At 57.8% G+C, this 23,503-nt stretch overlaps 1 protein-coding gene and 2 non-coding genes across 3 annotated transcripts in view; all 3 read left to right on the top strand.

The window, feature by feature from the left end:
* Positions 1–23,503, top strand: part of LOC143171643 (scavenger receptor cysteine-rich type 1 protein M130-like) — a 93,315-nt gene that overhangs the window by 54,280 nt on the left and 15,532 nt on the right.
* On the top strand, positions 19,248–19,320 carry TRNAF-GAA (transfer RNA phenylalanine (anticodon GAA)). The gene has a single exon. It is a non-coding gene; the product is annotated as a tRNA-Phe (tRNA).
* Positions 20,511–20,582, top strand: TRNAA-CGC (transfer RNA alanine (anticodon CGC)). Its single transcript has one exon. It is a non-coding gene; the product is annotated as a tRNA-Ala (tRNA).

The following is a 23,503-nucleotide window of genomic DNA, read 5'->3' as shown; positions in this document are numbered from 1 at the left end:
TCATCAGGCACAGGCCAGTCAGTCCAGCTGGGAACAGCCCCAGAGCTCTTTAGTTTGTATTTAGAGGTGGATCTCGGCAGCTGAGAAGCCTCCCAGCCCCTTGGCTAACAGCCACTGCTCCCGGCACCTTCCCCTCTGCTGCGGTACCAGCATCTAGTGCTAGGGAGGAAGAAAGAGGAGTGTGTGATTGTAAATGAGAAAGCAGAGAATTCCTGCAGGCGTAGCTCAGGCCACCTGTGATGGGATCTGCTTGCAAGGAAGGCTCCAGGTGTCTGGGAAGTGGGAGAGGCCCCTGATGCCCAAGCCCATGAGAAGGTCCCAGGTGCAGCTGATGAGCCTGGGGCTGAGTCAGGTTGGGCCAAGACCTTGAGTGTCCCATATGGGTAGTCCCCCCTCGGGGCAAGGTGTCTTGGCCCAGGACTCTGCAAGGGAAGCACACGCTCTCTGGCTTGGAAGGGGGAAAGGCAGCCATCAGAGGGAGGATCCCTCTGTCTTCAGCCAGGACTTTCACAGCCCACATGGAAAGGCAGTTCTGGGTGCCCAGGCAGTGCCCTTTGGGTGTCAGGGAGGTGCAGCCCAAAGCCAGCCTCCAGAACCTGCTTCTGTCTCGCGAGGGGTGTCAGAGAAATGCCCTCTTTCCCCCAGGGCTGCCCTCGGTGGAGGGATGGGCCTTGCAGCCGGGGGAAGCACCATCCCTCTTTGGAGATAGTTGCCAGGGGAGCTGCCTCTGCTGCTCTTGATGCCGCCTGTTGTTCTCAGCGACGTGCTTGAATATGTTCCTCCGTGCTTGATGCGGCTCCAGCCTTCTGAGGACCTGGACCGCTCGTGGGGAAAGGTGGCTGCAACAACAGGGAAACATCATCCCTCGGCCTCTGCCGGAGATCCCTTCTGCCTCTCGCCTTGTCCAGCCCCTGCCCCCACCCGGTCCCGCGTGTACCCACCCTTTCACCCTGTGGTGAGTTTTGGGCCTTGGCTGTGGGGGTACCCCAGGTCATGCCCGTGTTAGGAGACATCAGGGGGTGTCCCATGCAACTCAGGACGCAGCGACGGGGGTCCTGGACATGTCTGCGGGGTCACGGCTGCTCGACTGCCCCAGGCTGTGGCCAGAGCTGGCACACACTTACTCAGGATGGAGTCTCTCCAGCTGGGCTGCTGCTGCCATCTCCTCTGCTGGGAGAGGGTTTTCAGCCTTCCTCCACCTCTCGTTGGCCTCCTTTCTCCTGGGCTGGGCTGGAGGGTGGGGAGTCCAAGTGCCTCCAGTGCCGAGTGCCTGCCGGGGAGGAGACGCTCTCAGCAGACCAGATGGGAAACAGAGGTGCTGTTTCCCAGAGGACCTCTTGAAAGGAGCCTGCAGCAGGACTGGGAGCCGGGAGACTCAGCACCGCGTGCCCGTCATCACGGCTGACGGCTGCTTTTGCCCCTCGGATCCTGCTGCCAATCTCTCCCTCACCAGGATGAGCAGGCAACCCCCTGCCCTGCAGCTGGGTGTCAGTCCTGCTCCCACCCCCGGAGACCTGCCGCCCTGGGTGCCCCGACAGCGAGGGTCGCTGCTGCTCTCAGCGCTCTCAATCGCTGCCCGTACCTGGGGCGGCTGTCGGTCCTCCCCTGCAGACCAGGCTTCCCACGCCGCCCATTCTGCCTTGGCTTGCTGTCGCCGCTCTTGCCACTGGGTCTTCACTTGCTCCCACTCTGCAGACAGCTGCGAGACCTCCTGGAGGGGATGGAAACGCAGCAGCAGGCAGGATTAGTCTCAGCTCCTGGAGGGGCTTCCTTCGGGCCTGACCCGCGTTGGTGCCCCTTGCCTCAGCCAGGTCGGTCGGCAGCGCTTTGCCCCTAACAGATCAGGGGCCGCGGAGTCATGCCAGGCTCCTCAACTCATGGCAAACACAGCTGAGTGACCAAAGACCTCCGCTGTCAACGACCTAGAAAGGACTCATACATTTTCCATAGCCCCTGGCCAGGATAAAGTGTTTCCTGACAACCCAGGGGGCAGTAACAGGCGGGAAGGGTGTGCAGCACCTTCCTTTTCGTGAAGAAGATCTGAAGGAGGTGACAAACAGGTTACAATGAACGCACGCCAAGGGATGCTTTCAGGATGGCTCTCTGCACAAAGAGGCTTTTGCCGAGTCTCAGACAGCACGGTAGTTACAGCAAGGTAGAGCACGTACCTGCAACGCTCTCTTGCAGCCCTCGGAGGACGGGAGTGCAGCGGTGGGCCTGGCGGGAGGAGCTGGCTCCCGCCTGCCTGCCTCTTTCGTCCTGGGGGAGCTGCCTGGACATGGGGGGAGCACACTGCAAAGAGACACCAGGAGGAGTCGGCATGAGCACGGGGCAGTTTGGTCTCCTGTTTTTGACTGGTATCAAAGCTCCCCAGGCTGGCAGAAGCAGCGGGGGCCGGGGGGGCCGTTTCCCATGGCAAGGAGGAGCCTTTCCTTAGCCCCATCGGGTGGATGGCAGAGGACTGCACCTCAGGTCTGTTGTAAGGGCAAGGGAAGTGATGTGGGGTGCACTCAACATCTGCCGTCTTCCCCACTAAGAGGCCTGCGGTGGGGCAAACAAGCTCATAAAAACGGTGGGGCATGTGTCAGGGACCTTCCCGAGTCCCTACAGCCGGAACATCCAAAGGGGATGTCTCTCCTACATGGGTGCAAGGATCCCTTTCATCCCTTCCCACAAGGGTCTCACCTGGCAGAAGTCTTCTTCCCCGTGTCTTGCTGCCTGGTGCCTGGCCCCTGGCTTGGCAGCACGGGGAGGGAAAACTTCACCCGCCTCTGCGGGTGAAGCTCCTGCTTGTCAGGACACCCGTCTGTACCTGGGAAAGGAGGAAGCTCTTCAGAGCAGCCCCGTGGGGCGTGCGTTTTAACTGGGCTGTGGTCCCCCAGCGTGGGGCAGGGCCCCGCCTGGACAGCAGGGACCCGTTCCCGTACCTCTTCTGGTCCTGTGCTTTTCTGCAGCCTTCTTGTGCCAGGTGGAGAAAGCCTTGGCCTCCGATCTGCTGAACAGAATGAACTGAAACCTGGAAAGCAAATGGTGACACAGGCTTGAAGAAGGGTCAGCCCCTACCCTCTGCAGCTTCCCAGCGCTAATCCTCCTGACTGTCGTGCAAGGCATGGCATCCCTTTTCCTTTGTGGCCATGCACAGGTTTTACTGGCAATCTCCCCCCAACACCAGAAAATGTAGCTTCAAGTCCTCCCCGTGTGCAGTTGGTTCTTTCTGATAGGAATGACGGCAGGCTGGGCGTGAGAAACACGATCACGATGCCCAGTCACTCCAGGAGAATACACGCGTAGCCCCAGCTCAGCATTAGTTAACCAGAAACCAGTCACTTCAGGATTGATCCCTGACTCGATGCTGAGTGTGGAGCCCTGACAACGTGCACTGCTGAGCAGGAGCTGGGAAGCCGCCCGCTCGGTCGGTCGAGGGCTGCAGAGGAAACGCACTCACCTCGGGAACGCGTGGGCAGGAGCAGCCTGCATCCCCCGCGCGGTGGTCGCTCCACCGCAGACGGCTGCACCTGGCATCCACAGCCTCTGCAAAGTGACACAGAGCTGTTAGAGGGTTTCCAGGGCAGTTTCCTCTTGGCTCCCAAAGGAAGCAGACCTGTCTCCCGCTCACCCTTCGATAGGCTTCCCAAAGACATTGAAGCAGCCTTCAAAACCTGAGCAACTTACAGTGTGAAGCAGCGCAATGCGGCTGGCCTTGCTCTCCAGCCCTGTGACGCAGTCGTAATAAAACCGCATGCACAGGACATCGTCTTTGCAGGACAGAACGCCAATGTCCTTGAAGGCGAAGGCGAGGCGCTGCCTGTTCCTCAGTTGGAAAGAGTACAAGAGTATGGTCTCTTGCACACAGTCCTTCACCACGTGCTGCGGGAAGGAGGTGGCTCGCGATAGCCACTTGTAGTTCAGTGGCTTGATCTTGACATCGCCTGTAAGGAGAAGGAACATCGTCACTGCCAGCAGCAGGCCAAATTTCCATGTAAGATTCATAACAAAACGCCATAGAAAAGGTCGTTTCTAGAAACAGCTCTTGGGGAGTGGTTTGTTTGGGGGGAGCTCAAGCCGTCCCCCGACCTTTGGAGGCAATTCTCTACTTCTCCCAGCCCTTTCCAAAGAGCAGAGAGCAGGCACCCCGCCCTCAGACATGGAGGGGGAAAGTGGAGGGTGGCCGCTGCCTTCTCACCAGGGATAACCACTGTGGGGAACGCGAGCTCCTGCAGACATAACGCATCAACGTCCAGCCGGAAGACGGGTCTTCGAACCACATACACCTCTTCTTCGCCGTGGAATCGCTCTTGGACCATAGCGAAGGTCCCGAGTCCTGTGACCAGGACACCCTGCCCAGGAAAAAGACAAAAAGGCTGATGAGTGAGTACTTTGGAGACGGGAAAAGTGAAGGCTTTGGAAAAGGCCCACGTTCTCCATTTCTTTTCTTCCCCTCCTCAAAATACTTGCTAACATCCCTTGGCTAGAGAAGATCCCAGGCATTTCCAGCACAGGGAATACCTATGGGACTGATCCCCAGGGATTGTCCTTGGCACGGGCCCAGCATAATCCCCAGTCTCTCTGCTTGGTCTCTCCACTCTGACCATAGCGAAGGGTGAAGCCCTATCGTGTGCCGAATGCTTTCTCAGGCTAGATCGGGACTAGTCTCTCTCGTGGTTGACCAAGAAGCAGCTGTGGGCGCACGGGGTTGTCTCGGTGTGCTGCCGCAATGCTCAGGGAGGGATCACTCCCCAGCGTCCAGGCTCTCCAGGGCAAAGGAGGACCAAGATGCCAGCCCACCTTGTCCAGCTTCAGCTGTCCCAGGATGTACGCAGACACAGCATCCCAGATAGCCACAACCTCTGGAAAGCAAGGGAGAGAGGTGTCAGGCTGCGGGCCAGCCAGCTCACAGCCTCTCGGCAAGCTCCTCGCCCAGGGAGTGACAGATGCAGGTGTCCACAAACAGCTGCGGAGCTGGGCTGTGCCCCAGTTTCAGGCTGCCAGCCTTCCTCTGCTCCCGGGGCAGGGCTGGAGCAGAAATGGGGATGTGGGAAGGGCTCAGGACTAGGGCTGTGGCCACCTAACCCCCACAAAGGGACGGCACCCCAGAGCCCAGGACATGATCTGCCAGCCTGGTGGCACAAGAGGATCCCGTGGGAAGGCGCAGAGGTTCTCCCAAAGGAGACTACTTCAAGGTAAAGGGCTGATTTACAGCAGAGGCATTTCCAGCCGGCTCGTGAGAGCCCTGTGGGAGCTGAAGGATGCCCCAGCCCCGGGGACGCAGGACCCCTTTTCATCCCAGAGCCAGAACCCCAAGAGGTACCAGCTCCCAGGGAAAGCTGGCCCCGCATGGCCCCCCTCGCGAGGGGACCGAGCCATTCCCACGGGAGCCTTGGGGCTCAGGGCAGCCCCAGCACCATGACCCGGGAGTCCTGGTTGCCGCACTGTTCCCTGAGCCCGGTGGGACCCTCAGGCAGGGCTCTCGCGGTAGCCCCCAGCCCTGTCCAGCCACCCCCACAGCCCGGCAGCTGCAGCTTTTGACAGTGGGCAGCCCCGGTGCGACCCCTCGAGAAGGAGCTCCCGAAACCCTTACCCCTGGTGGAGAGGTGCAGGAGTGTGGGGAACAAGCTGCTCAGCTCCACGCTGACGGCCACGGTGCAGCAGCCCTCCATCGCGCTTGCTGCTTGCCCTCGGCTCAGGGAAAGGGATGCTCTTCGCAGCTCCTTGCCCAAAACTCCTCTCCAACGTGCCCCTGCTCTGCCTGTCAGGAAGGGTCCTGCCTGTCAGCGAGGGTCCCCCAGAGCAGCCCCGCTGCCTCCCGACCCGCTCCTGGCTGTGGAGCAGAGCAGCTCTGAAGGGCAGCAGTGGGGAGCCCCTGAGCAGTGCCCAGCAGCGCCCAGGCCTCGCCGGGAAGTGCCGGCACTGCCGCAGCGCTGGGGAGACCTCCCTGTGATGTGGGGTATCCCCCTGTGACAGCAGCCCGCATCATTTGAAGGTGCATTATGACACCAGCAGGGAGGCGGCACAAGTGGGGAGAGAGGAGATAGATTTCCCCTCTTGTCCTGGGAAACAGTCATCCCCTCTCTCCCCAGTCCTTTTCCAAAAACCCCGCCTGCCCCCTGCCCCAACATGTCTCTGCTACTGGGACCCCGTCTGGGCAGGTGGGCTTTGGGGGTTGGCTGTGGTTGGGCAGTTACAAGAGATGGGATCGAAGGCCTGTGGGATGCAACAGACCCTCCAGCGTGCACAAACGCTCTCTGCTGCGTCGCTTGCGTGGTAGGAGTAGGATGGGCTTTATTGCACTGGTTTTGGCTGGGATGGAGTTAATTTTCTCTGTAGCAGCCCATGTGGTGCCGTGTGTTGGATTTGCGACCAAAACAGTCCTGATAACACATCGATGTTTTAGCTATCGCTCAACACTGCTTGCACAGCATCAAGGCCTCCTCTGTTTCTCACGCTGACCCACCAGCAACGAGGCTGGGGGTGGGCAAGAAGTTGGGAGGGGACACAGCCGGGGCAGCTGGCCCCAACAAACCAAAGGGATATCCCACACCACATGACGTCGCGCTCAGCAATAAAAGTGGGGGAAAGAAGGAACAAGGCGTGTGTGGGGTGTACGTTCAAGGCTATGGCGTTTGTCTTTCCAAGTTACTGTTATGCCTGATGAAGCCCTGATCATAATGAATAGCAAAAGGTTCAGTTGCCCTAAATTTTGGCATCTGCTGTCATTTCAACTGGCCAAAGGAATTTCCCAACAACCTCCAAGAAGATGCCCCCAAATGTTGTCCGCTCTCTCAGAGTTGCTCCAGTAGAGCTTGCAGTTACCTGCACATATCTTGGACCATCTCTAGTACCTCACATGCCACCAGGTGTTTGTGTCTGAGCAGCTCACTGTGCCCTCCCTCTCCACTGAGACAAGGAGCTCACATGCAGGTGGCCATTTTGTGCACACCTGAACTGAGGCAAGAGGACTCCCACCTCCTTTGATGGATTTGTGGGTTTGTGGTGTGCATGGGAGGGAGCCAAGTCCCTTTCTGGCCCCAGGGCTGAAAACACAGGAGGAGGTGCCGCCGTTGACTCGGCTGAATCCCTTGCCTTCGCAGGGGTACAGGAGATCCCTCCCTGGCCCTGTCTGGGTGTCCTGCCTAACGATGGGACAAGGAAAGGCAATTCTCATGCCCGTTTTTTTTCCTGAGGTGAGAAATGACACTGCTGGAAAGAAGTCTCTCTCCCCAGCTGAGGGAGGGAACGTCAGTGATTCCTTCAGCCTGTTTCACAGCAGGTTCCCCTGGAGCCCCAGGGCCACCTGAAGGGAGCCCAGAGGTGGGGAGAAAAAGTGATGCCTTGGGCTGGTCCTCTGCTGCTGAGCTGGGCTGGGCTCCTGGGATGGAGGGAGCTCCTGGCAACTGGGCAGCGCTGCAGAGAGACAGCTCTGCCCAGGAGCAGCTCCTCTGCAAAGCGCAGCAGGGCTGAGGGCCCTGCTTGCAGGCACCGAGGGGAGAGGAGCAAGGCAGGGAGAGGTTAAAGGCAGCGTGGAGTAGGAGGGTGCTGAGACCTGACTGGGGGAGAAATGTTGCAACCACAGAACTAGCTGAAGCTGGCAGGTGCAAGCAGCATGAAGAAGAATAGGACCAAGGAAACAATTCCGAGAGAATGAGGTAACTTCAGAAGGCGGCCAGCCCAGCAACCAAGAAAACCAACAAGAAATCAAGAGACCACCGACCAGGCTTAAGTGATTGGACTTGGGGATGGGATGATGGGTGGTACGTTCCGGGAAATCTGTCTGTAAGGGTATAATTGGGGTCTGCGATCAGCACTAGGGGTCCCTCCTTGGAGGCACCCAGCTCGTGCTGCTCTGCATGGTGGATAAATAAACCCTTATTTCCCCAGCAGATTGGCGACTCGTCTTCTGCGAGCAGGAGCCTAGGGCCGAGCCCTGTGAGGTGGCACCTGCATAATTCCTACCATGGCCTAGGTGGCGGCTGCGTAATTCCTGAAACAACAAGCCAGGTGCCTGCTTCTGCCCTATCACCTCCCATTCCACCCATGACATCGCAAGCAGCTGCACAAGCCAGGGGCTGGCCCCCGGCCTCACACCTCCTCAACCACCTATGACATCACAAGCGTCTGCAAAAGCCAGGAGCTTACTCCTGCCCTAATAGCTACACCTGCCATTGACACCAGAAGCAGCTGTACAAGCCAGCTGCCTCCTCCTGCCCTATCACAGATGCAGGTCAATATGACAACACAAGCACCTCCACAAGCCCTCTAACTACTCAAACACATGTGACATCGCAAGGACCTGCGGAAGCCACCTACATAGTCCTGCCCTAACAGCTACTCGGCCACCTGTGACATCACAAGGACCTGCACAAGCCAGCTGCATGCCCCTGCCCTACCAGCTCCTCGGCCATCAGTGACAACATAAGCAGCAGCACAAGCCAGGTCCCGCTCCTGCCCTGTAACGTCTTCAGGGACTTAGGACGTCACAGGCAGCGACACAAGCCAGGGGCCTGCTCCTGCCCTAAGAGCACAGAGCCACCATTGACGTGACAAGCTCCTCAGAAGCCAGGTGCCCTTTCATACCCAGTCAGTTACTTAGCTACCAGTGACATCAGAAGGAGCTGTAAAAGCCAGGTCCTCCTCCTGCACTACCACCTACTCAGACACCTATGACATCACAAGCACCTGCACAGCAGGAGCGTCCTCACTTCCAACACCCTGGCTTTTTCACCATCTCCCCGTGCTCTCCTCTCTCCCAGGCACCTCTCTCACCCACTCCATGACCTCCCAATGCCCCTGTCTGTCTTTGTGTTGGTGTGGCACGTTACCTCGGAAGCATTGTCCCAGCCAGGTCACCCGCACCTCCTTCTCCCTCTGCTGTCATCGTGACTGTCCCAGCTGTCTGATGTGCTCTTTGACCTCAGGCGCCCTCTCGTCCTGCCTCCCTTCTGCTGTTAAGTCCTGTTCCTGCAAGAGAAGTGACAACCAGTTGGTGTCCCCTCTGTGGCACCTTACCTGCATCTTCCTGCGCTGGACAGCTGGTGGGAACTGTCACCATCAGCCTCAGCAATGCGTGAAGTCTTCTCCTGGCACAGGAACAGCTCTGGGTGTGCTTGGTGCGTACCATGCTTCCTGAAGGAGAACGGCAACACTCAGAACGACTCCTGGGCAACGTTCTGCTGCGAGAGCTGATTGGAAGGCAGGTTTGCCGCACGTCCCGAGCCTGGTCCAGGGTTCTCCCTGTCCCCCAGCTCGGCCACGGGTCCCACATCTGCCTCCTTCCAGCAGGATTTTGGAAAGCCCGTTCCCAGCTGTGAGCGCCAGCCCAAGGGCACGGGGCAGAAACAGCTCCCACCCCCGAGGGCCCCAGCCCCCAGCTGGCCTCTGTCCCCACACTACTAACACTTCCAAACAGGCTCTCCCTCTAACTGAATTATCTTCCGTTTGAAGAAAAGAAACACTATGCTTCCAGGTTAAGTAGGCTAAGACGGTTAGAGGGAGATTTGGGCTTCAATTCCAGAACAAAAGAATTTCCATTACACAATCTCAGCCACCACCTCCACGACCGTCTTGTCAGTGACCCACAAATGCTGCGCTGTAAAACATCTAATAACGGCTAATAAAAAGAATCCTCTCCTCCCCAAATCTTTGTTTCCCTCATAGCCTCAGACTACCGCAGTAATAATCATACTATTATTCTGTAATTACCACCCATCTGAAACCCCTCCAAAGCATCATTCCCTGACCTGACTGACAGCACTGTTGGTAAGGGAGAACCACCACTAACCACGCACCCACCCGTTAGTCCTTTTGCAGCAAGGCCTCTGTGACCAAGCACGTCTACACGGATACCTCTGCCTGATAGGAGACGACCACGTCCTCTGTAAATCTTTGAAAAGAACAGTACACTGAAGGAAAACTGTTCGTATCAACTGTAAATGACACGTTTTTGCTGTCAAAGGTTGTAACGCTTTTGAGTATCTTCGCCATCCTCATCTTCTTTGTCTTCACTCTCTTCTGATGACACTAGAACTCCCGTACCTCAACAGAACGTTAACCTGTTCAAGTACTCTTGCAAAGCATATAAAATCCAAAATGCCCTACACAGATGCCTGCAGGTTTTGCTATTACCCTCACGTTAACGACACAATCAGTCCTGCCAAACCTACAGCCTGCAAAACCGGAAGACGATCAGCACACAGGCTCATATGGATCGAACTTGTTCTGTCCTTGCCAAAACCGCTGGCGACTTGTCATCAGCCTCAGTGACTAACAGCAGGCAAGACTCATCTGGCTTAGCTCTGACGCAGCTCCGAGGAAAATGGCTATTTCAGAAAGTCACGTCTTGTTGTCTTGGGAAAGTGTTTCAAGGAAATGTTTTTAATACTCTAGAGTGGTAAGACTAAGCATGGTAATCTCGCTCCACGTCCTAGCTCTGCCACAGATAAAACCTACCTGCTCATTAAAATGGATTAAATGTTATTCCTTGGAAAGCACTACCATTCTTTTTCTTTTTTTGTCTCTTCACCAAAAGGGCGGCACTTCTTTCCTAAAGCAAGACGAGTTACGTGGGGTATAGAGACAGCCCATGGAAAACTGAGCAATGAGTCTGTGATCACTGCCATCCCCATTCCTTGGCACTCCAACACTCCTAGCACACTCCTGTCCTTGCTGCGGTCAAGTCACACAGGCTACGTGACACGTATCAGATGCTGACTTCACCAGGTATTGCCCAAATCACCTCTTATTCGAGATCTGATCAGCTCAACTACTGCCACAGCCTTTTCTGTTCTTACATGCAGTCTCGTCCCATTCTGGCCCTCTCAGAAAGCTCCTACAAGGATTGTCTCACTCACTACCTTAATCGCAACTAACGGTCTCCTTAACAGCCTGAAGTTGTTTCCGTCACTTCACACATACACTTAATATGGCCTTTCGTGACCCAGCCTCCTTCCTTGTGTGATTTCTCACCGAGTACCAAGATGACAGCTCTCAAGTATATGTCCTGTGACCCGCTTCCACCAACTGTCCCCTGCTACACACCAACAGGAGCAGCACTGTCTTGTCCCATGGCCATCTCCATGCTCGGGAGGAACTGTGCACACACCCCTGCAACCGGCCTTGCTGCCGGGCGCTGCTCAAGGCCATGAAAACTGTCATGCTATGGCTGTACCCACACCACTGTTCCTCATGCTGAGTGACACCGCCCATTTCTATCAGCCTGCCACCTATGAGAAAGTGGAAGCATGTTTTATTGTAAGAGGAAACCCTGAATTGGAAACTTAGTTCACGGCCTCATTTGCCCCTCCATGCACATATCCAGTGAACAGCCCAGGAAACGTTACAGAAGTGATTAGCAAAGCAAACCCAGGGCACCTCGAGAGACCCCGTAACTACACGGGTCTGTCTTTCCTCTTCACCCCCAAGGTCCCAAAGCACCGAGGCAGGAGCAGGCAGGGCAGTCGTGCGCTCGGGTCGCACCGGGGACGAGAGAGCAGGAACAGCCCTCTGGCACCCAGGATTAGCAACAACAATTGCTGCTCTGAGCTGGGGTTACTCCACGTGCAAGGACAGTACTGATCCAGATACGAAACTGAGGGTGTCAGTTAATCCCAGGTGCCACATACACTGTACCGTCTTCCATCACCTCCTCTCAATGAACTATTTTCCAGTCTCTTCCATCTCACCCCAGTTCAGATACCTGCACTCTGGCTCGGGGCTGACTGGGGGCTGGCGACCCTCGGGGCAGCAGCAGGAACCGCTCTGACCCTGGTTGTGGGGTTGTCCCTGGGGCTGAGCACTCGGGCCCAGGGCTACTGAACTGGGCCATGGCGGGGCCCGTGGGCGGTGAAGTCTCCAGGTGCCTGCCAGGCCCATCCACACTGGGAGATACCTGCCCTGGCACCTGCAGCACGCCTGAGCTGGCCTGGGCCTGGGCCTGGTTTGTAGTTCCTGTTCCTGGCCCTGGCCCTGGCCCTGGCCCTGGCCCTTGTCCCCCCTCACCCCGGCTGTCCCCAGCCCACCTCTCACCCATTTCTCCTCAGGCTGCTCAGCCTCCACCACCTCCGGCCCCGCCCCAATCCAGCTGTGACTGACAGGCTGCCTCCGGTTCCGCTGATTGGCTCAGCCGTGGCCAATGGTGCGGCCGTTGCTGGGCGGGCACAGGCAGCCCAGGCCTCTCCTCACAGAGCTGCCCTGTGCCTGCTGCCCCTCAGCTCGCTCCTCAGCCAGCCGGGACACTGGGCCTGCGGAGAGACGGCCTTCAAGAAGGGCCGTTGCACCTGGAGCTGTTCTCTCAGCAGCACAAGGTGTGTGCACAGCTCTGCTGTCCCTCGGTGCGCTCATGGGGTCTGGGCCTGCTCAGGGAGAGGGGGGAGGGAAAGGGGGGTGAAGAGGAGGGGAGGGGACAGGAGAGGAGCTGCCCTGGATCTGCTCTGGATCGGGGAGTCTTCCCCAAAATGCGTGTCTGTCTGTGCTGCCAGCCACAGCCCTGAGCAGGAGGAGCTGCGTGATGGGAGCCGGTGGTGTCAGCCAGGCCGGCACCTGGCAGGAGAGCCCCCGGTCCCACCGCCTGTGCTAAGCCCAGCACCCAGGGCCTTCCTCAGGCCTCGCCTTCCCCCAGGCGGTGAGGAGGAGAGACGCCCTGTCCTGGTGTGGCCCAGGGCATCCTCCTGTGGCCGGAAGGAAGGACAGAGCCCCCTCGCTGTCCCTACGGGCTCTGACCGCTGTCCTTCCCTTCTGTCCCCAGGGCTCCCCAGCAGTGGCAGGCCCCGCAGGGCTTCAGGGCCAAGCAAAGGCAGGGGCTGCTGGGGCTCAGGGCAGCTTTGGGCACCTCCCAAGCTGAGGCGCGGCTGCCCCTTTGCTTCTGCAGATGCAGATATGTGCTACCTCCTTTGTGGTCAAAACTGTTTCTCCTCGTGGCACGTGGACGGGACAGATGCCACGTCCCTGTTAGTCTGGGAGGACTTGAGGGAAACGAGGAAGTCCCAGCATGCACACAGGTAGGGAGACAGTGGAAAGGAGCCCTGTCAGGGTTGTTCTGCTGTTTTGCATCTGAACTCAGACGTTTGTGTGTACCAAAGTCAGCTTTTTTTAAATTTAATTTAGCTTTTGCTAATGATTACTTCTTTTGGGGTCCTGTGACAGTGACAGTAAGTTTGTCTGCCTGCAGCAGTGCAGCAGTTAAAACTACCACTGAAACAGTTTTGATGATGGGTGCTGTTCTGTGTATTTTGGTTTTGGTACTCACTTCAGTGAGCTAGAATTACTTCCTTGCGATTAGGTGACGGGGATCTTCTTGCACCGATTTTCTCTTTCTGGAGTGTGTCCTGACAGCCTTTGTCATCCAGAGCTGTCCCCTCTGTTCCCAAAAGTAGCGATGGCAGCGACGTGGAACATCTCCTGTGAGTAACGGCTTCACCAGTAAGCTTGGGTTTTGTGAATCCCCATGGATAAATGCGTGTGGCAGGTGCTCCATTCCTTAATTTTGATGTGCTGGCAATCTAGAGTGAATCTGGAGGTGTTTCGTCCTCCTCCTCATCCTCCTCCTCATCCTCCTCCTCATCCTCCTCCTCGTCCTCCTCCTCCTTTTCCTGTTCTTCCTTCCCATTTTTCTTCCTCCCCTTCCTCCTCTTCTTTTTCCTCCTGCTCCTCCTCTGATTCTTTGTCCTCCTCTTCCTGTTCTCCCTCCTCCTGTTCTTCCTCCTCGTACTCCTCCTGTTCTTCCTCCTCCTCCTTCTCCTTCTCCTGGTCTTTTTTGTCTTGTTCCTCCTCTTGCTCCTCCTGTTCCTCCTCTTCCTGTTCTTCCTCCTGTTCTTCTTCCTCTTCTTATTCCTCCTTCCCCTGTTTTTCCTCCTGTTGTTCCTTCTCCCCCTCCTCCTCCTTTTCTTGTACTACTTCCTCTTCTTCCTCCTCTTCCTCCTCCTCCTCCTCCTGCTCTTCCTCCTTTTCCTGCTCCTTCTCCTGAGTTTTATTTTCCTCCTCCTCCTGCTGTTCTTCTCCTCCTCTTCCATCTCCCCTTTTTCCTTCTCCTGTATTTCCTCCTCCTTCTCCTCCTGTTCTTCCTCCTTCTTTTCTTCTTTCTCCTGTTCTTCCTCTTCCTCCTCCTGTTCTCCTTTCTCCTTGCTCAATTCCTCCTGTTCTTCCTCCTCCTCCTCCTTTTCCTCTTCATCCTTATTCTTTTCTGCTTTCTCCTCCTCCTTATCTTCCTTCTCTTCCTCTCCCTCCTCCTGCTTTTCCTCCTGTTCTTCTGTTTTTCCTCCTCCTCCTCCTCCTCCGCCTCCTGTTCTTCCCCCTCTTCCTTTCTTCCTGTTATTCCTCCTCCTCATCCTCCTCCTTTCTCTTCTCCTGTTCTTCATCCCCTTGTTCCTCCTCCTGCTCTTCTTCCTCCTCCTTTTGTTCCTCCTCCTGTACATCCTCTTCCTCCTCTTCTTCCTCCTCTACTACCTGCTGTTCTTCTTCTTCCTCCTCCTACTTTTGTCCTTCCTTCTTTTCCTCCTTAGGTTCCTCCTCAAACTCCTCCTCTTCTTGCACTTCTTCTTCTTCTTCTTCTTGTTTTTTCTCATGTTCTTCATCCTGGTCTTCCTACTGCTCTTTCTCCCCGTCTTGTTCTTCTTTCTCCTCCTTTTCATCTTACTCCAGCTTTTCCTCCCCGTCTTCTTCCTCTTCGTCATTCTCCTTCTCTTTTTCCTTCTCCTCCTCCTTCTGCTCATCTTCCTCCTCCTCCTTCTCCTCCTCCTCTTCTGCCTCTGCATATTTATCCTCTGCATGTTCTTCCATTCAACAAAAAGTTGTCTCTGCCGCTCCGTGGCTCACCCAGTGCTCCCAATGCCACCCCAGTACTGCCAGTGAGGCTTCCTGGCTTCCCGCTGTGGTCCCAGCGCTGCCCTAGTGCTCCCAGTGCGCTCCCAGACTCCCCACAGTGTTCCCGGTGCGGCTCCAAGACTCCCCCCAGCTTTCCCAGTGCCATCCCAGTGCCCCCAGTTTGCCTTGCTGGCTCCCACGAGTGCTCTCAGTAGCGCCCCAGTGCTCCCAGTGCCACTCCCTGGCTCACCCAGTGCTCCCAGTGCTGCCCCACTGCTCCCAGTGTGCTTCCTGGCTCCCCCTAGTGCACCCAGTGCCATCCCAGTGCTCCCAGTGTGGCTCCCTCACTCTCCCCAGTGTTCCCAGTCGCGCTCCAGTGCTCCCAGTGCGGCTCCCTGCTGCTCCCCAGTGCTCCCAGTGCCATCCCAGTGATCCCAGTGCCATCTCATTGCTCCCAGTGCTGCTCCCTGGCTCCCCCAGTGCACCAGTGCCGTCCCAGTGCTCCCAGTGAGGATCCGTGGCCGCCCAAGTGCTCCCAGTGCTGCTACCTGGCTCCCTCAGTGCTCACAGTGCCATACCAGTCCTCCCAGTGCGGGTACCTGGCTCCCCCCAGTGCTCCTAGTCGCACCCCAGTGCTCCTAGTGCCGCCTCAGTGGTCCCCGGTCGGCTCGCTGGCTCCCCCCAGTGCTCCCAGTACTGCTCCCTGGCTACCCCCAGTGCTCCCAGTAGCATCCCGGTTCTCCCAGTGCTGTACCAGTGTCCCAGTGTCGCTCTGAGACTCACCCCAGTGCTCCTGGTGCTGCCCCAGTGCTCCCGGTGCGGCTCCCTGGTTCTCTTCAGTGCTCCCACTGCCATCCCAGTGCTCCCAGTGCTGCTCCCTGGTTACTTCCAGTGCTCCCAGTGCCAGGACCTTGCTCCCCCCTGTGCTCCTAGTCCCGCCCCAGTGTTCCCAGTTTGGCTTCCTCACTCTCCCCCGTCTTCCCAGTCTCCCCCCAGTGCTGCTCACTGGCCCTCCCCTGTGCTCCCAGTGCCATCCCAGTGCTCCCAGTCTGGTTGCAGACTCTCCCCAGTGCTCTCAGTTCGGCTCACTGGTTACCCCCAGTGCTCCCAGTGCCATGCCAATGCTCCCAGTTCCCTCCCAGTGCTCACAGTTTGGTTTCCTCACTATCCCCCATCTTCCCAGTCCCGTCCCAGTGCTCCCAGTGCTGCTCACTGGCTCCCCCCTGTGCTACCAGTGCCGTCCCAGTGCAGCTTCCTGGCTCCCCGCAGTGCTTCCAGTGCCACCCCAGTGTTCTCAGTCTGGTCGCAGACTCTCCCCAGTGCTCCCAGTTCGGCTCACTGGCTAACCCCACTGCTCCCAGCGCTGCTCCCTCCCTACCCCCAGTGCTCCCAGTGCCATCCCAATGCTCCTAGTGCGGCTCCCAGACTGCCCTCAGTGCTCCCGGTTCCACATCAGGGCTCCCAGTGCCGCTCCCTGGCTCCCCCCAGTGCCGCCCCAGTGCTCCCGGTTCCCTCCCAGTGCTTCCAGTGCTGTTCCCTGGCTCCCTCCGTGCCTTCCCAGTGCTCCCAGTTCAGCTCCCAGATTCCCCCCAGTGCTCCCAGTGCTGCTACCTGTCTCCCCCCAGTGCTCCTAGTGCGCCACCAGGGCTCCAGTTCAGTTCACTGGCTCCCCCCACTGCTCCCAGGGCTGCTCCCTGGCTACCCCCAGTCCTCCCAGTGCCATCCCAGTCCTCCCAGTGCCATCCCAGTCCTCCCAGTGCGGCTTCCTGGCTCCCCACAGTGCTCCCAGAGCTGCTCTGAGACTCCCAACAGTGATCCCAGTGCCCCTGCCCAGTGCTCCCAGTGCAGCTCGCTAGTTCCCCCAGTGCTCCCAGTACCGCTCCCTGGCTAACCCCAGTGCTCCCAGTGTCATCCCAGTGCTCCCAGTGCTGCAGCAGTGGTCCCAATGCGGCGCCGAGACTCCCCTCAGTGCTGCCAGAGCCATCCCAGTTCTCCCAGTTTGGTTCCCTGGCTCCTCCCAGTGCCACCCCAGTGCATTAAAACAAAGAGGCCAGCCCCAGAGCTGGCTTAGGGCGTGGAGATGACGAGAGATGGCCCAGGGACACACCACGGGCAGCAGCAGTGTTTGCCACATCCAAGTGTCCTCCTCCCAACCCCACAGAGCTGCTCGGTGCTGCCGGAATCTCCTATTTCCCCCAACCTGCTGCTTGTACAGACCAGACGTGGTGGTTCCGCTGCATCTCCTGAAAGAAAGCAGGGGAGCAAGAGTGCAGAGGCGAGGGGAGAGAGAGGTCCCCATGGAGTGGAGTCCTTGGAATTAAATGCCTTTTGCGGAGGTTTCTCACATCAGGACAGGCCAGGAAAACAGAAGAAATACGGAGTGGGAAGACTCCGGCAGGCAACATCTCAAAGGGGCTGAGCTCTGCCTGCTAGCCAGTTGTACTAGCTCTCCGGACAGCAGTAACAAGAGCAGCAGCAACATCAGCTCCCGAAGACAGGCAATTTACAGAGCATAGTCTCTTCTCAGCAGATACAAGCATAACCCTGACACCTCGCCTACCCTAAGCAGCCCCCTCCTGCGCCACTCCTGGGAGAGGAGCAAGCTTATTACTTACTGCACAAAGGATATAACAATGATTCAAAGCTACCAATGCAAAATCAAAGTTAGCAATACAAAATCTTAGTGCACTATCATACAAGGTTATGCACGATATTGGTCACTTACCAAAGATCTGCAGCTGGTTAGAGGTCTCTCAATCTTGAGGATTAACCCTGAGAGGTGTCCCAGCTCCAGGGGAGATCACCGTCGCGCAGCCAGCTGCTTAGCAGGGAGAACTCAAAGAAGGCTCACTTAGGCTGTCACATTTATGGAATAAAGTGCTTGGCTCGTAGCCAATTTACATGCAATGGAAAAGGTAGGCATGAGACTCCTTTACCCACAACTTTCTCTGTTCCTTGATAAATGAGTCTTGGAGGAACCACCTGCTATTCATGTGTTAATCGCATGGTCGCTGTTCCAGTTTCCAAACCCATGTGCATCAATGCTCACCATGTCACTCTGTTCCTGTGTGGGTTTCCAGAGAACAGATCGGAACTAGAGAGGTTCTTGGCCCGGTTTCACCTAGGCCTTTACCTTCTTTGGAGCCTGAATCAAACTACCACTAGTTTAGTCATGGCGTCGAGTGCATCTGTCACAGGGACTCAGCTCCCTCCCATGCCTGCCACAAACCCACAGCTGGTGGGATTCCTCTTGCCTCAGTTCAGGTGTGCACACAATACAGTCCTCTGAAGACTGGAAGAAATCAAATGTCACTCCAATGTTGTAGCTATTGCTGAACCGTGCTTGCACAGCCTCAGGGCCTTCTCTGTTCTCTCTCTTCCTCCCCAGCGAGTAAATTGTATTTGTGGATGAGGGAAGAGCAGGGGATGTCATTTAGCAAGGCAAAGATTTACGCTGTGTATTGGTGTCCATGCCCAGATTTTGGCAGCAGGGGGGGCTGCAGGGGTGGCCTCTGTGAGAAGAGGCCAGGGGCTGCCTCCATACCAGACAGAGCTGGTTCCAGCCGGCTCCAAAATGCACCCACCGCTGGCCAAAAACTGAAGCCATCAACAAAGCTGGTGGAACCTCTGTGAAAGCATATTTAAGAAAGGACACAACTGCCAGAGTGGGAGAGGAACGAGGGGAAAAAAGTGTGAGAAACAGCCCTGCAAGCACCAAGGTTGGTGAAGGAGGGAGAGGAGGTACTCCAGGTGCCAGAGCAGATGGTCCCCTGCATCTCGTGGAGAAGACCACAGTGGAGAAGGTATTTCCCTGCAGCCCATGGAGAAGACCACAGTGGAGAAGGTAAGCCCTGCAGTCTGTGGAGGACCCAACACCGGAGTCGTCGGATATTTCCTGAAAGAATGGCTGCTTGAGGATAGTCCCTGCTGGAGCAGGTTTATATCGAAGGACTGTAGCCCGTAGGAGGGATCATGGAAAATTGTTAGAAGGAAGGAGCAGCAGAGAGGGACTGTTATGGGCTGACCACAACCCCCATTCCCCATCCCCCTGCGCTGCTCAGGGGGAGGAGGCGGAAGAGTTGAGAACAAAGGAGTGAAGTTCAGCCAAGGAGAAAAGGGTGGGGGCAGGCCTTCCATGGGGAAGGAGATAAGGTCTTCCACCGGCCCCATGCTTCTTCCACCCTCTGCCTCTGTAGTTGCGCATGTCTGGCCTGTCCACTTGCCTTCGCCACTGTCATGTTTGTACAAGGCCCACACACATCTTGGCCCGCACAGTGTAAGCTAGCATCTACCCAAACCTGGAGCCCACCTGGCTTTGGAGGCAGGGAGGGGCCGGGTCCCCTCTGCCTGGGGCTAGGCACAGCTTTTCTCTGGGAACCTGCCTGAGGAGCACTCCTTGTGTGTGTCAGCCTGTGGCCTGGCATGGGTGGCACAGGGACAAGGGCTGCTGGGGCAGGGCTGAAGTAGCTCAGCTGGGAGAGCGTTAGACTGAAGATCTAAAGGTCCCTGGTTCAACCCCGGGCTTCAGCAATGATTTTCTCCCTTAGATTATTGCAGAGCCCGTCTGCCGCCTTCCAGCCTGCCCCAGCCCTGCTTGTTCCTTCACCTCTTGCCAGAGTACGCTCCCTGCTCTGTAGCTGCAGATCTGCAGCTTAGAAGGAGCCTTCCTCCAGCACCACAAGTCCCCAGCCTCCCCCTGGGCAGGCCTCTCCATTCAGTGCTCTTTTGGGGTGGTCCCCAGCTGCCCCTCCTTCCCTGCTCCACAGGGGTTGGGATCTCTCCTCTGCAGGACCTCTGCAAAGATCCTGTCTGTCTCCTCTTTGTCATTCTCAGTGGTGCACAGGCTGCTCCCCACCTCACACACCTCCTTCACCTGGTCCTCAGTTCCCAGACCAGAGGCCACCATCGCCCCAGTCCCAGGGAGAGGCACTCCCTGGAGCTGAGGCCTGAACAGCAGCATCCTTCCTCTGGAGGTCTGTCGCAGCAAGACCTCTGATGTGCCCAGGACAGTTGACAAAGCTGTGCTGAGGATCGTCCACTGTAGTGCATGGGCGTCAGTGTTGTTCGGTCACACACTGTCCTGAGCAGAGTTTCTTGGCTCCCTCTGCCCCCCTGCTGCAATGATTGATGAAATGCATATGTGCTCCTCTCTGGGCATCAGCCCCATGGAGATGGAAGCCTGCCCTTCACCCCACCTCCAGGGATGCTGGTGGGAAGAGGGGTGCAGGGGGAGGCCCGGTACCTGGATGAGGATGTGTGAAATTTCATGTCCCCCCACCACACACCCTGGGGTGCCATCAGAGCCTGGGGGCACCTCACCCCAGGGGGGCATTTCCCTAACCCTGTTGCTCTGCTCCTGCTGTGGAGTCGGGGACGGATGTGGCACAGAGGGGTGAGTGTTTCCCTGGGTGGCAGAGGAGGCTCAGGGGCTTTCTCCTCTCCATCAACCCCAGAGTGGGTCAGAGCATGGGAGCAGTGCCTGCAGCAAGAGCCTCCTCCTGCCCCATTGCCCTGCAGGGACGTTGAAGGGGCAGTGCTCTGCAGTGCAGCCCTGTGCCAGGATCAGGCCCCAGTGGCGAGGTAGGACTGTCTTCCCCCATCTTAGGAGGATTCCAGTACTATTTTCTGCAGAGGGTCCCTGGGCACCCAGGGGACAACAGGCTGTGCTTGTCATAGACATGTCACTGGAGGAGAGTGTCTCTCCTGCTGGCAGGCGCCAAGGGGATGTATCTCAGTGGCAGAGTGCCTGCTTCGCATGTGGGAGGTCCTGGGTTCAATCCCCAGCATCTCCAAGGGTGTTTTTTCCCTGATTGCCCAGCCTCAGGCGGGTACAGGCTGGATCTGGAGCACTGGTCCTGTCCTCTCCAGGCACTGTGGGCCTGCCCTGCCCTGCCCTCCCAGGGCCTGGCTGTGGGGTGAGGAGGGCTGTGCTGTGCCTCTTTTGAGCCCCCTCTCAGAAGAGAGGCAGGCAGCTGTGCTGGACCTGAGCTCAGGTCACTGCCCTGCACCACAGACCCACCCCACCCACCGCCTGGGGACAATGCTTGGCAGCAGAGTGCCTGCCTAGGGAGAGGTATCAGGGAGGGGATAGACATCAGCAGCACACTATGAATCCTTTCTCGCTGCACTGAGAGATGTGGTGTGAGGGTGCTAGTACAGCCCAGGTGCCCTTTGGGACCAGGGCCACGCTGCCCTGGTGGCTTTCCAGTGGTCAGGGTCTGAGATTGTCCTGTCTGCAAGTGGAGATCCCATACCAGGTGGGAAGCACCCAGCTGTGCCAGCAGGTAGGGGTGTCTGAGCTGGAAGAGCCTGGACAGGCCTGGGGGACTCCCAGCTGGAGGAATGACATTTCTTACCCTGACCCTGTCTCCAGGTCCTTTTCCCTCTGCCATCACCACTGGCTTGAGCAGAGCTTCGGCTCAGGGAACCTGGAGCCGCTGAGGTCAGGCACAGCCCTGCAGAGGTGGGACTGGTGGGGCCGGCACCCACCTCTTGTTCCTGGGGGGGTTGGTGGCTCTGTCCACCCCATGCCAGTGGGATCAGGGAAGCACAGGCCTGTCCACAGCCGTGCAGAGGTGGGGAGGGCAAGGAGATGGTGCCTCGGCTGCTCCCCTGGCAAAAACCTCTGCAACCAAAATGGAGTGTGAGACCCAAAGTTTCACTGCAGGGTGCCCAGCCCCTGGGAACAGTGAGCCCAGATTCAGAGAAATAAGGTATAAAAGAGAAGCAAAGAAGAAGGGGGGTGGGGATATCTTCTGAACACAGGATGGTGGGCGCCAGTATGGACACTGACCTGCAGACCCAAGCCACCCCAGGCAGGGACGGGAGAGAAGAGCCCAGTGTCTGTCCCATGCCACCTCCCCACCAGCTCTGCCCTCCCACAGGTGTAATATCTTTCCCTCATTCTGACGCCTGCCAGAGGTTTGCCTCCTTCTCCTTCTCCTCCTCCTGGTGGACATGAGCCACAGGCCCGGGGTGGGTTTGAAGGGGCAGCATACCTGAGCAGAAAGAGCCCGTTTCCTGGCATTTTGGGGTCTGACCAGTCTGGCCCTGCAGGCTGGGTCCGTTCTCTGCAGCAGTGCAGGATCATCACTGTGTCCCAGATCTGTGCTCGCTCCTGCAGCTCTCAAGAACCCACCTGAGGGGCCTGATGGTGAGAGCCCAACCCTCTGCACTGCTGCCCCACGCTGGGCAGAGCATGGCTGTGGAAAGGCCATGGGAGAGGAGCAGTCCTAGGGTGAGACCCCCAAGGTGATGGGTGACACACATGGGCACTGCAAACACAGCCTCCATCCCCTGGGAATCTCCCACCAGGGCAGGCTCCAGCCCTGCATGTCCACAGGGAGAGGTGGGCCCAGAGCTGGGGAGGGAGGGGCTGGCTCCAGGGCCAGGGGCTGCCAGCAGGAAACCTCTAGAGACCAGGGCAAAGGAGTGTGTGAGCCTGGGCTCCCCCCAGACCCCCACAGGGTCACCCCAGGGGTGGAGGAGCTCCCAGCAGGGAATGGGCCAACGCTGTCATGGTTAGTGACAGCTGCCTCCTCCCCTCTTCTGCTCTAGGGCCAGATCCTGCTCTTTGCAGTGCTACTGACTGCTCCCCGCAGGGAGCCCTGCCATGGACACCCAACACACCTTCCAGCCTGCAGCAGAGAAGCCCACCGGGGAAGAGCTGGAGAGTTGTAGAGACCCATCAGTGGGAGCAGGGAGGGCAGTTTGGGCCCCGGGTTCCTGCCCAAGTGTCAAACCCTTCTCCCCACACGGCTCCTGTGTGAAAGGTTTCTCTGCCCATGGGAGCTGGGACAGGTGAATGCCCCAGCTGAGGGAGAGGGACCCTGGCTCAACTCCCAGCAGTGCCTGCATTAGGGGAGGGACACAAAATACCCTCTGCCATGGAAATGTGCCCACGTTAGCACCCTCCCAGGCAGGCCCTTCTCCAGGCCAGGGGCTGGATGGCGGCTATGGATTCCAGTCCACGTCTCACAGGGATCCTTTCTCCCTCCCCCTGGCCTCTCCCTCATCTGCCTCCCACAACGCTGAGGGAAAGGTGCCCCCACCAGCCGCTGCTCCCATCCCCCCTGCACCTGCACACAGGTACTGCCCCAACACAAACCGACACTGACACCCCTGGCAAGGCAGGAGGAAGGCAGGGGTGGAGGCAGGAGTGCAGCAAGAGGACGGGGTCCCAGGGCTGCCATGGGGCCTTAATGCCCCTGCCCAGGAAGGAAGGCAGCTCTGGGGCTGTGATAGAAGTTCTCGGGTTCTGCAAGGACCCCCAAGGCAGCAGGAACAGCCCATGGAGACTGGAGTCCTGGCAGAGTCATTGAAGGGGCAATCCCAGGCCCGTGTTCCCCAGCAAGTGGCTCTGTACCCTGTGCCGAGGCAGTGGGGAGGACAGCTGCCTCCTAACCGCTGTGGGAGATGAGCCGTGGGCCGTGATCCCCCCTGTGGCTGGCTGGGGTGTTCAAGGCACCACGGCCACCTTAGGGCTCACTTCTGTGGGGCCAACCCCAACACAGCTCTATTGTGGCCTCTACGCTGTTGGACCAGCATGGCCCAGGAAGGGCCTGGGGGAAAGAGCGACTGGGGAACACTGAGGTGAGGAGATGGGCGCTCCTGCTGGGGTGCATCACGGGACCTTGCAGAGAGCCATTTTTGTTGGAAACTTTTGCTGGCAGGATGGAAATATTGGCAGGAATATTCCCCTGGAACCATGGGC

The sequence above is a fragment of the Aptenodytes patagonicus genome, chromosome 29, assembly GCF_965638725.1.
Source record: "Aptenodytes patagonicus chromosome 29, bAptPat1.pri.cur, whole genome shotgun sequence".
NCBI classification, from domain to species: Eukaryota; Metazoa; Chordata; class Aves; order Sphenisciformes; family Spheniscidae; genus Aptenodytes; species Aptenodytes patagonicus.
This window is presented reverse-complemented; position numbering and strand designations above follow the sequence as displayed.